The sequence below is a fragment of the Acinonyx jubatus genome, chromosome A2, assembly GCF_027475565.1.
Source record: "Acinonyx jubatus isolate Ajub_Pintada_27869175 chromosome A2, VMU_Ajub_asm_v1.0, whole genome shotgun sequence".
Classification (NCBI taxonomy): Eukaryota; Metazoa; Chordata; class Mammalia; order Carnivora; family Felidae; genus Acinonyx; species Acinonyx jubatus.
In genome coordinates, this window is record NC_069383.1 from 27689720 (window position 1) to 27706046 (window position 16327).

The following is a 16327-nucleotide window of genomic DNA, read 5'->3' on the forward strand; positions in this document are numbered from 1 at the left end:
TTTACATTTGAAGCCTTCTTGGTCTAAATACATCATCTTCAAAGTCACACCCGGCCTTACAGTTGGAAACATCACTATTCCACCTGTCCCCCAAAGTTCCACAGTATAGCGGTAACATCTGACTTCTCCTTCAATTTCCGTATAGCCATTGTCACTTGCTACTGTGGAAGTACTATGGATATGGTTCAGAGAAGTCTTATTTCCTCTTTGTGAACAAAAATCTAAAATACTTAGGTTTAGTCTCTGTAAATTGCTTGCGTGAGCTTTCAAATAAGGCTATAAGCAGGCAGGCCTGTTTTTTGATAAGCCAGATGCTCTATTTATATGTTCTAAAATACAATTAACTCATTTAAAAGATAGTTTAGCATTTCAGGCAGTTTACCACCATAATATCAAGCCTTTCTTGGTATCAATTTTGTATCCATTATAATGTGTCTATTTTTAGTGAAGCCATGATGGAACATTTTTTGATGATATTCTTTCCTGGAAACCTGAATAACTTTATCTGATTGCCCATGTCTTTTCTCAAGCTTCAACATCCAGCCACAACATTTTCAGAAACAAAAAAGAAAGTGATTAAATGAAAGAAAAAATGATTCCGTTTTTCCTGACATGATTACAGTTTTAGTTCTCTGTATCAAGCACTCTAGACACTAACTTCAGGTATCCTTGCAAGGTCACAAGCTTTTGCTAAACACTCCGCTTAACAATCAGGTATTTTCATTTAATTATCCCTTGAAATAATTTTATGGTCGTCGGTATATATGTACTAATCTTCACCTTCTCTAAATTGAAATTCTCTTTGCCTCTCTACGGGGGGAAACATGGGCTCTGAGCTAAATATATCCAGGTTCTAGGCCTGGCTGTCTCATTTACAGGCTACATAACCTTGGGCAAGTTATTTAACCTCTCTGAGCTCTCTCCATCTATAATACAGGGGTCATAATACTTTAGAGCTGGGTGTCTGACCTCTGTAATACTGACATTCTGGACACATAGTTCTGTGTTGTAAGGAGCTGTCCTGCACTTTGCAAGTTGTTTCTCATCACACCCGGTCTCTGTTCTTTAGATGCAGGTACACACGTTCATACCTGCCCCCACCTTTGGAACAAATTCTCTCCAGACATTGCCAAATCCCCCCCTGGGACAACGATTCCATGACTGTTGAATGGGTTAAATGAAATTATATATGGGTCATTTGGCACATTTGACATGTAATATATACACAATAAATGTAATGTTTTGATTAATTGGTAGACCTGGATTCTCAATCATTATAATAACAACAACCACATTGTACTGTATAAAAACAAAGAATGAGAAATTAGAGAATGACTTTTTTTATTATCAGGGGAAATATTGGCTATAATTCAAAAAAGAAATAATTTAGTGTGAGTTTTGATTAGAATTGCAAGCTATTGGTTGTGCCTATTCTGAGGGAGGAAAAAAGGGAACCTGAATAAGTTAAAGCATTCATGAATTTGACAGACACCGATTTCAATACCAGCTGACATTTTTTCTTCTAGTCCCCCGAAAACACAGCCATTGGAATTTCGAACTAAATTCAAGCCTTAATTTACAAGTGTCTGATAATGTAGAAAGGGTTCAGCATTGAAACACAGACAGATCTGGGTTCAGATTCCAGCTCTTCCATTTACTTGCTCCATGACAATGGAAAAATTCTAACTATTCTAAGCCTATTTCCTCATCTGCAACATAAGGAGCAATAATATTATCATTTGATAGTGTTTGGAGTATATCCTGTATTTTATCTGGCAAACTAAGATAGAACTCAAGGATTAAGCACCTGAGATTCTATCATTTATTGGTATCTGCTATAAATACAGGCATTGGAGCTTGGCATACATTAACTCACTTAATCCTTAAAACAAAAGCAAGACTCCAAGAGCATTACAAAACTGATCTAGCCTGCCTTCTAGAAAGGCACCAGGGTGCCAAGGAACTTGCAGAAGGTCACATCACCAAGAGGTGATGGAGCTAGAATTACAGCCTGCCAACCCCAGAGTCCAAACTTATAACTAAAGTTTCCTAACTCTTATCCGCACCTAGCTAAGTATATATATAGATATATAGACATAGATATATAAGTATAGATATATATAGCTGGAGTCTGCACTAGGTCCCTTACATTGATGGAAATGCCTTTTGAAACACTGTTGGGTTAAGGAAATAAGACAGACACAATAATTTGGATTCTAAACTCTGGATTCAAAGTCATGGCAAAGGAAGAGTCCCAACATTTTTTAACAGCCCAGAAAGAAGAGTGATTAGGAACTTACAACAACCAAATAGCTAGGGATCAACTGCCTACAAAGCAAGTTTATTTTGATTACAAGAGATTAATTCACTTACAGACCATGTGCAAATCTTTAGCAAAGTATGGGGGGAACGTTGGAGCAGAAGTAGGTATTTCTGAAATGTTCTCACTTTCCTGAGGATCTATAGGCTTTAGAGGGAAGATTGTAAAAGTGAATATAAGTGAAATGAATGTACATGGTTTTTATTTTCTGGGAAGCTGTTTCACTTGTTGAGACACATATAGAGGTGCCCCATTCAGAAAAGTGCTTCTGATTTTGCATTGATTGCAACATATAAAACTAGATGCTTATGTAGGTTTTTTAATCACGACCTTTGTTCAAAATTAAATCCTGTATTATGGGGCTCCTGGGTGGCTCAATCAGTTAAGCGTCCGACTTTGGCTCAGGTCATAATCTAGTGGTCCGTGAGTTTGAGCCCCACGTCAGGCTCTCAGAGTCTGGAGCCTGTTTCAGATTCTGTGTCTCCTTCTCTCTGACCCTTCCCTGTGCATGCTCTGTCTCTCTCTGTCTCAAAAATAAATAAACGTTAAAAAAAATTAAATCCTGTATTAAATAAACATTTTGTTCAAAAGTTGCCTAAAACAATAAAAATACAAGTATTTGCTTTCTTTTTTTTTTACCAGATTACAAAGTGTGCAAGGTGTGTTGAGTTGAATAACAAACTGGGAGTCAGACTAGGGAGGGCCTCGACAGCCATTCTGAAGAGTTGTGAAGTTAAAGTAATGAATAGTGAGGGTAAAGAAAAGAAGCTATATCTAAGGGACGTTTCCCAAGGAGAATTGGTAGGTCTTCAAAACTGATTAGATGTAGTGAGTGAAGCAAAAGGGATAGCAGAGAAAGACTCCAAGATGAATTGGTGGTCAAGCCGTTAGCCAAGACTAGGAAAGGCAGAACACATGTCCTCTGAGAGGGAGAACAGTGGAAGAAAGGGAATATCAAGTGATAGAATGACTTCATTTTTAGAAATGTTGAGTTGGTATTGCCTGTGGAACATCCACATGAAAATAGCTCATTGGATACTGGATATATGAATCTGAGTTTGCAATGATAGCAATCTTAAGAGTTTTTATTTATTCCTGAAGTCTGTACTACGCGGTCGGTACTCTGCAGCAGAAGTTGCTAGCCGTTTCTAAATATTTGTCTTCCCTCAACAACTGTATTCCTCTTTGTCTATACTAAGAGAACCCACGACTTGTGGCTGGGTACAAAGCCACTTGGAAAAAGACTATGCTTCCCAACCTTCCTTGGCTAGATGTCATCATGCTACTAAATTCTGACCAATGGCCTGGAAAAGGAAGTGTTCTCAAAAAAGCCTCTTCCTTATCCTTCTTGTTGCCAGAATGCAGACAGTGACTAGATGGCTAGGACAGATAGATCCTTAGAAATGGAAGTCATCCATAGTACAGCAACCACACGAGCTAGTGCCTGCATGCCAGGAACTGTGTGCCACCACATCAGCCCCAGGCACCTAGTGAGAATTATTCAGGAGGCAAAAATAATGTGTCTCCTGTTTAGACCACTAATATTTGGATGTTCTACCTTTGAAAACAAAACCAAATCATAACTAGGGCATATACATTATCTCATATAACCCTCATAACAACACTATCATTATACCTAATTTAGACATGAGGAATGCGGCTGAGAGAAATGAGGAGAGAGGTTTCCCCAAGGTCACCCAAACAGGAAGAAGTGGAGCTAGGAATGGGCACCTGGGTGGCTCAGTCGGTTAGGCACCAAGAGCCGACTTCAGCTCAGGTCATGATCTCACAGTTCATGAGTTCAAGCCCTGAGTCAGACTCTGTGCTGACAGCTCAGAGCCTGGAGCCTACTTGGGATCCTGTGTCTCCCTCTCCCTCTGCCCCTCCCCAGTCACACTCTGTCTCTCTCTCAAAAATAAACTTAAAAAAAAAAAAAGTGGAGCTAGGATTTAACCCAAGAAATCTGATGGCAGGGGTCATACTCATTATCACTAAGCTTAAACAAACTGTCCAGCTCTCTGACCATTCCAAAGGCATCACACACAGACAAAAATCAGTCGTTCCTTTTTTTTTTAAACTTTTTATTAAACTATAATATATGTAGAGAAATGAGCACATCCTTATTTTTCAAATGAGGAGCATATTCAATCAAAGTGTTACCTTGTTTCTTACCGATATTCTTTCTCCTCACTCATGTGCCTATTTTCACTTATCCCCAAATAAAAACCACATAAGTACCATTCTTTCTATGTTTATAGTATGACCTAGAAAAACACATTATTGAAGTTTTCTGGAAACTTCTCTTTTGCAGGCTAAATAACCGTGAGTCCTTTTGCCTTTCATTATAGATTTAATTTCCCAACTACTTGAATTATTCCCACTGTAAATCTTCAAACATTCTTTAATTCCTCTCAATCTTCTACCTAAGTACCATTCATGCTGGCAAACTGAGCAGCATATATGGCTTGAGAATGAGTTTTTCACAGCACTTGCTTTGTACCAGGCCAGGATTCACGCATTAGCCCACCCATCATATTGAGTAGATTTAAATACTTGGTGAGTTAAGAAGTTCTTTCTGTTTTTCAGAGACAAAGAGAGCTTTGTGTTATTGCTGAAAAGCCACATAAATAACTTGAAAACAAAGAGTTTGTCAATGACAATCTGTTCTTTATGTTTTCAGAATTTGTATTTGGCTAACCATAATCCCCTAAAATTCATCCGTGGACAGGAGGGCATGGGAAAAAGCAGTGCAATAGTTTTTCTGGGACAGACCGAGTAAGGGGGAGGAACCAGAACACCATGTTCCAGAGGTAAATTCAGCATGTCACAATTGCCATGGATTACATATGAAGAGGCGTGAGCTCAGGGAGTGCAACTTGCTATCACACACCCCCAGAAAACTCAGGTGCCCAAACAGATTCAAAAGAAATATCCATGCTACTGTGAAATTCTAAATTTAGAAGTTTATAAGTTAATTTGTTTCCAGATATTGGGGTAAAAAAAAAATCAGAAAAAGGAAATGCCTTCTGCTAAGAACGAATACTCAGAGGTAAGATTAGGATTTTGGAAGGTACTCTAAAGATGTTTCAGAAATAAGGAAAATTGAAGGAAGTTGAAATTCATCAACACTGTAAATTAATTACAGAGATAATCTTACAGGAAATAATCTTACAGGAAAAATACAAAGGGAATATCATTACACGCAAATAGATAAATTATGTGAAAGATTTGCAAGTTCCGGAGACACTGTCATTAAAAATGATTTTTTGTTTATTTGTTTAATATAATGGTAGGAACATGAAGTTTAGATCCAAAAGTCTTGTGCATCACACAAAGAATGAATTTCCCTAATACATAAAAACTGCTGTCAGTAAATTAAAAAAGGCCTATTGCCTTGTGGTGCCTGGAAGTCTCCATTAGTTGAGCGTCCCACTCTTGATTTCGGCTCAGGTCATGATCCCAGGGTCATGGACCTCACCCGGACTGGAGCCCTGCATTGGGCTCTGCGCTGAGCATGGAGACTGCTTAAGATTCTCTCTCCCTCTGCCCCTCTCCCCCACTCACACACGCACTCCCTCTCTCAGAAAAAAAAAAAAATACCAGTCATCCCAATGGAAAGGGATATGAGAAGATAGTTTACAGAAGAAGAAAAATAGTTCTTCTATATTTGACATAATGCCTCACTGCACTCAAAATATTATCATTAAAAATTAAAACTACCATTGAAATACTTTTCATTTCTCAAGTTGGCAAGTATCAAAAAATGTAATAAAATATTACCGACAAGATTGTGTGGAAATAGGCCCTTACACAATTGTTCGTGGGAATGAAAATTGACCCAATATCCTAGGCTAACAATTTGGCAATATCTTTCAAAATTACCAACGTATACACCCTTTGACCAGTAGCTTCACTTCTATATCCTTAAGTCATATACTCCCACATTGTGAATGATCTTGTGTTTCAAGGCTTTTATAAAGTAGAATTCTTTTTGTGTGAGTATAACTGACACACAATGTGACATTTGTTTCAGGTGTACAACACACTGATTCAAAAAGTTTATACATTATGCTATGTTCACCACAAGCATAGCTACCATCTGTCACCATATGATGCTACTACAATACCATTGACTGTATTCCTTATGTGTGCCTTTTATTCCCATGGCTTATTCATCCGTAATTGGAAGCCTGTGTCTCCCACTCTTCTTACCCGACTTTGCTCATCCCCCGCCTCCTTCTCTCTGAAAACATCAGTTTGTTCTCTGTATTTATAGGATTAATTCTGCTTTTTGCTTGTTTATTCTTTTGTTGTTGCTTTTTATTAGATTCCACATATGAATGAAATCATATAGTATTTGTCTTTCTCAGTCTGACTTATTTCACTCAGTGTAATACCCTCTAAGTCCATCCATCTTGTCTCAGATGGCACAATCTCATCCTTTTTATGGCTGCATCCAGTGTGTGTGTGTGTGTGTGTGTGTGTGTGTGTGTGTGACATCTTCCTTATCCATTCATCTATCCATGGACACTTAGGTTGCTTCCATGATATGTCTATTGTAAATAATGCTGCAGTAAACACAGGGATGCATATATCCTTTTTTTTTTTAAATATAATTTATTGTCAGGTTGGCTAACATGCAGTGTATACAGTGTGCTCTTGGCTTCGGGAGTAGATTCCTGTGATCCATCACTTACATACAACACCCAGTGCTCATCCCAGAAAGTGCCCTCCTCAATGCACATCACCCACTTTCCTCTCTTCTCTGCTGCCCCCCCCACCATCAACCCTCTGTTTGTTCTCTGTATTTAGGAGTCTCTTATGGTTTGCCTCCCTCTCCGTTTGAAACTATTTTTCCCCTTCCCTTCCCCCATGCTCTTCTGTTAAGTTTCTCAAATTCGACATATGAGTGGAATATGATATCTGTCTTTCTCTGACTGACTTATTTCACTTAGCATAATATCTTTTCAACTTAGTGTCTCCATTTTCTTTGGAGAATACCTAATAGTGGAATTATTGAATCATATGGTATTTCTCTTTTAATTTTTTGAGGAAACTCCATCCTGTTTTCCAGAGTGGCTGTACCAGTTTACGTTCCCACCAACAGTGTACAAGTGTTCCTTTTTATCCACATCCTTGTCACTACTTGTTATTTCTTGTCTTTTTGATTTTAGCCATTCTGACAGGTGTAAGGTGATATCTCATATGGTTATGACTTGCATTTCGCTGACGATTAGTGATGTTGAGCATCTTTTCATGTGTGTGTTGGCCATCTTTATGTTTGTATATATTGTAGCATTTTTTTAAGAAGTAAAATTTGTGTTTATTGGAAAAGAAATGGGAAGCATTTGAAAAATAGTTCTGAAAGTCTTCTTCTCACAAGGACATGTAGCATGAATTAATGTGCTATGTGCCCACTTAGTGCCATATATTATAGCATTCTTACCATGACAAGATTTTAAATATTTAAATACCCATTGGTAAAAGGCCTGGTGAGATAAATAGTGATTCACTCAAACAAGGCAATACTACTTAGCTGTGTAAAATAAAAACTGGATATGAATTCTTTATGTATAGATTGGGAATGATTTCTATGCAAAGTTAATAGATAAAAAAAGATAAGGTGCAGAATAAAGTGTACGGTATATTCACATCACCATAAAAAATGGTACAGGGGGCTTCTATTCATTAGTATATGCATAGAATATCTCTGGATAGACAACCAAAGAACTAATATTAAGCTAATAATATTGCTCCAAAGGAAAATGGGTGGGTAAGAGACAGATATCCGAGGGAAATTTTCTCAGCATAGCCTTTTGTACCTTATAAATGTTGTAGATATGAAAATACTGGATTTTTAATCAAAGTATAGGTGACACACAATGTTATTTGTTTTTTAAATTAAATAAAAGCTAAATTCAAAAATCATCTACCCCAGCCTCCCCAAGAATTATTTTAGCCCTTGAAATATAATGTACATATTTTGGAATTTCCCTAGCAGTAAATAGGAGTACTTCTTGCCTATCACACATTATTTCAAGGAACTGATGAGAAAAACAAGTATGGAAGCACTTTGTAGATTATAAAGTACGATGCAAATGAAAAAAAAAATCTGTCTATATATAATTGTATTGACTGAGCCTAGATCCCTGCTATAATATAAATACCTGATATTCTAATACATTTGTTGAAACTCAATGCCGAAGATTGAAAATTTAAGAATGTCACACAAATGCTAACCCATTTATTTGCTAATTGTTTATTCTGGCTCCTAACAATGATTTTTTTAACCTTAAACACAAAAAAGAACTCACCTCGTGCCATAATATATTAAAAAATAGTTGTGTGTAACTCAGACAATAACACATTTAATGTCTATGAAACCTTGTGATCTCCAAAAATTCTACAGTGAGGTTTGCTTATCAGGGAGAGAACTTTAATAGAATAAATAATTACCCCAATCATGAGAGTGTATGTATATAAATGCAAACTACCATATATCTAATTTATCCAAACAGACCTGAATGCCCCATGTACATTCTAGAATGGGAATGCCCAAGTACAATTCATTTTTCTTGCCAGCTCCTGTTGATTGATGATGTCTTCCTGTATCATTCTGTGGAATGGGATTCAAAGGCAAAACTCTGGACTTACTAGAAAAACATGCTGCAATAATTATGTCTGCCATTTATGTGAGAGTAAGAAATGGTGGGAGGGCCATTTGTAGAAAGTAAAACACTGTGTAGAAAGTAACATGTTCTACACAGTCACTCTTGCTCCTTAAGTTTCCATATGTTTTTACCTTCCTTCTTCCTTTCTGCCCTCCTTCACCATAATTTTCTACAAAAAGATACCTAGGAAAGAGGGTTCCATGACAGAAGGATTTATGCAGCCTGGTAGTAAGAAAGAAAGGAGTGTTCCCCTCCCTAGCATTCCTTAGCAAGGGGAAAGGATGAAGAGATGGAACAAGAGCTTGCGGGAGCTCAGTTAGATATTTTTAGCTCTGGTCATTAAATTAAAATACGGAGGGATCAGTGAAATACACATGACCTAGTTCATATTAATATTACTAGATTTTATTTATATGATCTAATCAATAAAGGTCAAGAATGTCCACACAGTAGCTCCTTTAAATCAATATCAGAATCCACAGAAGTTGAATGATCTCTTCTCTGTGTAAGTTTCTGTGCTAGGAGCTACAGAGATGCTGACAGTATTTGTAATTCAAATGAGTTTTCAATATGACAAAACATAGACATGAGACGTTTTGAAAATTCAGGGTAACAACAAAAGCAGTACATGATGAAATTGTTCGAGGTGATACATCAACAGCCAGAATACGTCAAGCAGGTGAAGTCCAGCCCAGCTTGATAAAGGATATTAATATGAGCAGGCCTTGGAAAATGGATAGGGTTTACTGAAGTAGGAGCGGGTCTGATGAAGGTTACTGAAGATGAGTACAAGAAATAAGGGTGGGGAAGTAAATCACTATTTGATCTTGATGGTCAGGAAAAGGAACTTGGGTGTTCTGCTGTAAGTCAAGGAAATCTTTTGAAGGTTTTTGATTAGGGTAATGAAATCTTCAAAGTCGTGGTTTACGATGGTTACAATGATAGCAATCTATCCAAGATAGATTGGAAGAGGATAGAGAAACTTATGCTGGGTACATCTGTTAACATGTTATTGGAATAGTCCTGGCTGAGGTGATAGTGGTCTGAACAAGGGTGATAGCACTGGAAATGCAAAGGAGATAATAAACTATAAAAATATTTTAAAAGAGATACTGGAGAATATGAACAGGCAGTATACAATAACTGCTGAGTATGGGGGCTGAAAGATATTAAGGAGTCAAGGTTAGTATATTGGAAGAACAGGAAGATCCTAAAAGACAAACTTTTCCTAATTAGAGTCCAGTTTCCCTCCTGTGTGTGCAAACACATTCAGGCTTTTCTTCTGTCATAATTTGTATTATTCAGTTTTGTGGTCTGTATTTATTTATCTACCTCCCTTACTAGATGGTGAAATGCTTGAGCATAACGATCATCCTTTGGTTATGGCATAAGTGGCACAAAAGTGTGTGTATGTATACATACAATGATATCAAGGGATGGAGGACACAAGGGAGGGGAGTATCTGTTTCAGAGGGAGAGATGAGCGATGGAATTTTGCACATGGAGAGACAGAAGTAACAGTATATCGTTCAAAATAATACATTTGTTTTCTTTAATCATATTAGATTTTTTCAGAGGTATTTTTATCACTGTCCAATCAGTACAACCCCTCACGTGCCACACCCCAAACATACATTCTCAACACCAAGATTCTACCATAAGGCCAACCTCCCACCAGCCATGACTTCTTGGTCCCATCAGAAGGAAATGTTTATTCTACAAAAGTATTCAGAGTTTCCAGCAAGGCTTCTGGTGGGCTATTTAGTAAGAGCCAAAGTCTGAAAATGTGTAACATTTTGATTCTCCATTTGAACTTTAAGGTATGTAGTCTAGGTAAATAAATATGGCTATATGAAAAAGATAATTAAGGGAATGCTTGTCAAATAGAAGCTCATATCAGCAAATTTTTTGGAAACACCTTAACTAGCAAAAAAATGGGGATTAGCTAAACAAATTATGGGTCGTCTATACAAAGGAATCGGTTGTCATCATAACCTATGATGTAGCAGATTATCAAACAGAAAGATGCTCCCTAATCACCAATAGGTGACAAGGGCAAATTCCAAATTACAAAAGGAATGCATAATATAATCTCCTTGTGGTGATACTATCATATTGTTGAAAAGCTACATACCAAAATATTAACAGTGCTTATCTATGGGTTATGGTATCATGGGGGATGTGTATTTGTTTTACTTTCTACTTTTATTTATTTCTAATTTATTCAATAGGCAAGCATATCTTTTGTGGTAAGCTATACTTGAAACTTCAAGGGGGGGAGACTTTTCTATTTTCATTTTTTTTTTGTCCAAGGCATAGCACATAAGGTATTGCACACTAAGTGCTCCATAACCGTTTGCTGAATGAAGAAAAATATAATTAAGTATATGTTTATATTTAGTTATTATAAACAAAATTTATATAGGATATAAATATAATAAATGTATATTCTCTAAAGCAAGAGTTGTGGCAGTGATAACCACAGAAGAAAGCAATATGTTACCAACATGACCACTCACAGAAGAAACACGGGTCAGGCAGAATAACTACAGTTAACGAAGAAAACCACTAGCTAGTCGCCAGGTGACGGGAAACAGAACCAGCATCCTTGCTAAGAAAGGCAATCAGTACACTGAGTTCTAGGAACTGCACCCTCCCCCGAAGATCTAAGAAATCTAGGCTATTGGGCCATGGCACTGACTCGGGCCTCATTCATCTGTCTTCTGGAATTTAAGTGAAAATGACTCCTCTCTCCTGAGCCCTGATCAGGAGAGAGGAGTCATTTTGCTGAACTTCAATATCTAGAAATATGTACTAACAGCCCACAGGAATACATTTGCATTCCATATTTATTTTCCTGTTATTTGACTTCTATCATTTTTTTAAATGTTTTTTTATTTATTTTGAGAGAGAGGGAGAGAGCAAGAGCAGGGGAGGGGCAGAGAGAGAGAGAGAGAGAGAGAGAGAGAGAGAGAGAGACTCTCAAGCAGGCTCCACACTGCCAGCACAGAGCCTGATGTGGGGCTTGATCTGATGAACCACGTGATCATGACCTGAGCCAAAATCAAGAATCGGGCGCTTAACCAACTGAACCACCCAGGCTCTCCTCACCTCCGTCTTCTATTCCACATTAGACCATCTAGCCGCATTTGTACAAATAAATAGCCCTTTACTATTTTGTAAGGAAACCCAGAAGAAAGGCAGGGGAAATAAACAAGTAAATGTACTGAACAACAATAACAAAAAGATATGAAATGATCGTATAGACTAATGATTAAAATTAAATGCATGATAACCAAATGGATGGAGTGGCTGGGGAAGGGTTAGGGAATCTTAAATTAATGCCCACTAGAACTATAAACAGAATTGATCTTTTTTTATTAAATCTGCTACTTCAACTCATTCAAGATGACTTCAATGTGAGAACATAAGAGATAACACAGTGTATCGCAAATGAGCTTTGATGTCAAGTGGAAATGACTGCATAGCTTTGCTTTTGATTTATTAGCTGAGACCTTGAGCAAGTAATTTTTCTGAGCCTCAGAAAATATCTGTTAAAAAATAAGAGAACAGTTATATGAAATACTGATAATATATGTGAAGTACACAGCTAACATGTAGGTACCCGTTAAGTAGTACCCATTAACAGTGATGATCTCTCTTATAAACCCTAACCAATGGACTCAAGTAGTATTATTCAAAATAAGCTGCTTCCTTTGAAAACACAATGGAATTAACTGGGGAGGGGAAAATAGTCTCCTTGGGCATTCAAAGGGAGGCACTGGCAAGCAGGCAAAGATTACACAAAGGGAGTATTTCTGATTTGAATATTGCTCAAAGTGAAATTTTATTTTTTAAGCAAGCTTTCCCAAAACAACTTGTTACTGGTTGGGTTTTTCTATAAGCTTTATGAATTAAAAGAATCTATTCAAAGTCTATTCCTTAAGAGCCCCACTCAGGAAAATCTCAGAAATAATCCTCAGCTGAGGCAGTTTCCTGGCAAAAACTAGGAGCTCTAAGAAATTTCTGGGACAGAAAAAAGTCCTGAAATTTAAATTGACAATATAAAAATACATAAAGGGCTGCCAGGAGGAGTTGTAAAAGAAAACTTTCCTGATATCAATATGACCCCCTATTAATCCGATTATCAGAAAGAGGAGTAAAAAGAGTACAGTTAAAAAGAACGAGTTTCGTAAAGACATTCAATGGGAACAACAGGGAAGATTTCCCAGATGATCCTCAGCAGTGGCATGGTCAAAAATTTACATGCTCCTATTTGACCTTTATGTCCTTGTCAATGAGAACTGATAATCTGTTAGTTGCCTCCTGATGGCTCATTTGCTCTCCCAGATGTTTAAGGAACATATAAAAAGAATTCATCAGGGATGCCTGGGTGGCTCAGTAAGTTAAGCATCTGACTCTTGATTTCGGCTCAGGTCATGATCTCACAGTCCTAGGACTGGGCTCCATGTCGGGCTCCATGCTGAGCGTGGAGGCTGCTTGAGATTCTCTCTCTCCCCTTCTCTCTCTGCCCCTCCCCAGCTCCCTCATGCTCTCTAAATGAATGAATGAATGAATGAATGAATGAGCAAACACTTTTTTAAAGAATTCTTTAATTTGGGGCACCTGGGTGGCTCAGTCAGTTGAGCGTCCAACTTCCGCTCAGGTCATGATCTCACAGCTCGTGAGTTCCAGCCCTGCATCGGGCTCTGTGCTGATAGCTCGGAACATGGAGCCTGCTTCGGATTCTGTGTCTCCCTCTCTCTCTTCCCCTAACCCACTCACATTCTGTCTCTGTCTCTCTCAAAAATAAATAAACATTAAAAAATTAAAAAAAAAAGAATTCTTTAATTTACAACTGTAGTATATAACAAAAGGAATTTAAAAAGAATATATGAAACTATAGCCATTTGCATACAAAGAGTTTACACAGCTGTGTTTTTATCAAACTGTCAATCAACCTCTTTCCCTTCCTCTGCCCTCCACTGGGGATGAGCATCATTTTAGCTAAACTCAACGTCAGTCTGCTTCTTCATTACTTTTACTTGTCCTTACTCAAATTATTCTCCTCAAATGCCAACTGGTCCTTACCATTAGACTGTGCAAACCCAAAATCATATATCCCTCAAAGCTTATTATCTATATGGTCATGCCATTATTGTTTGATTGCCTTCATGAACATGACTTCCACTGTCTTCATCAACACAACTTTATTATTCTAGGAAGCTCTAGACCAGAGAGATAGAAGTTTATTATTTATTCTCAACATTTTTTGAAACTCTCACCTCAAAACACCCATCTTGCTATGTCCCCCAGTCCCAAACCATTATATCATAATCATTACCCAATTCTAATCAAGCCCTTGTATTGAAAGACTCATCTTAATCCAAATCCAAAAATTTCATAAATAGTCCAACGTTATCCTTCCTGCTCCAAGATGCTCTTAAATCTTTGTCAAGGAAGAAAGCTCCCTTACCATGGTAAGCAACAAACTCAGTTTTGCCTTAGCAACAGGTTATTTTGGTGGTATTTGTAGGGAGCCAGCATTCAGCAATTGCAAACCTTCTTGGATGGATGTCCTCTTTCTTAGTCTGATGATTATAGTATATAAGAGGGGTGTGTGTGCGTGTGTGTGTGTGTGTATAATTTGATCCATAGAAAGAAAGGTTTTTATATCTACTGTTAATGTGGCTGCTGCCTTTTACTGTTTCCTCTGTCATTACGCTCATACCTTACCCTATTGGACTTCCCTTAAGCTTTCTTCTAAATGCTGTGCTCTCCATGCACTTTCGTTTAGTTCTTCTGGTATGCAGTGAAATGTCTCAGACATTCCATATATCTAAAAGACTACAATCAGGAGCCTGTGGCCACTAGGCAACAATTCACTGAAGATTATCATAATCCTCCAAAGGGCCCTTCTCCTTATTCGCATATCTCCCCCTGGTCACAGGAACTACCAGGCTCCTGGGTCTGCACCTATTTGGAGCCAACCTCGCCAGCCCAGTAAGGTTAGCGTTGGCTCCACATGAATTGTTACATCTCTACAGACATGGTTACTCAGACAGCTTCATAGTCCCTGAGGTCAAAGAAGACCGTTTTCCATGAAGAACAGTGTTTCAAAGCATTCTTTGAATGGCTGCTTTCTAACCTAAGGAATCTCAAACTGATGTTATTTTATTATAGATTCCTGTTCCGTACTTTTAAACTCCCCTCATCCTCATGCCCACCAATTCCCAATAAGTTTCTGGGTTTACAGATGTATCTAATGTTTGCAGTAGCAAAGACCAACACAGAAATGCCTTTAGCATTTTATGATCATTTTGATGTGAGGATTGTAAATTATAAAATTATCGCGGATCATTAAAGCCGTACTACAGTTTTCCTTTTGGAAACCCAGCAATGAAGCATTTAAAACAAAAGAACAATGTGATGATAAAGCAGAAACAAAGATTGGTATCATTGGTGGGCTAACTTTTCAGAATGGTAAAATATACTCATTTTTCAAAACGAGGCAATAAGTGGAAAGAATTAATGGCAATTTATACAATGAGCTTTCTTCTAGTCCTTTGTCTCATGCCTTTTTAAAAAACTTTTCCTTTCATCCTTTTTTTCTACTTTTTTTTAAAAGTTAGTGTTTCATATATTTTGAAGTGTTGTAATGAAGGAGAGGCCATGAAAAACATTTAAAAAAAACATAGAATAATTATAAGATATGTATGGTACACAAAACACAAATTTTGTTAAGTGCTTAAGTTAAAAATACAGAAACTGAAGATCTAATTTTTTTGTTTAATCCAAAAGATTTTCCTACATTCCCTGGGATGAATGAGACTGAAATATAGAATTAGACCTTTGAAGGTTTCCCTTGCATCTTTAAGGAAAATTAGAAGAAATATGGGGTGCCTGGGTGGCTCAGTCATTAAGTGACCAACTTGGTTTTCGCTCAGGTCACCATCTCACAGTTCATGAGTTTGAGCCCTTTATCGGGCTCTGTGCTGACAGTGCAGAGCCTGCTTGCAATTCTCTTGTCTCTCTCTCTTTCTCTCTCTCTCTCTCTGCCCCTCCCAGCTCACTCTCTCTCTTTCTCAAAAATAGTTTTTTAAAACATAAAAATTAGAATAAATAGATGACCTGAGCCCTTGAAGTTTAATTGACTATTAGAAAACAATTCTAGTATAGTAAATCAGTGTATGCATGTTTGAATGGCTATATTTATGCTATCATCCCTTGCTGGAGTAGCAATTATGCATTTGTTTTTAGTATCTGATAAGTTAGGCCCAGGATTGAGTTTTTATAGTAAAATAATAACTCAAAGAAATGTATTTGTTGGTATGTA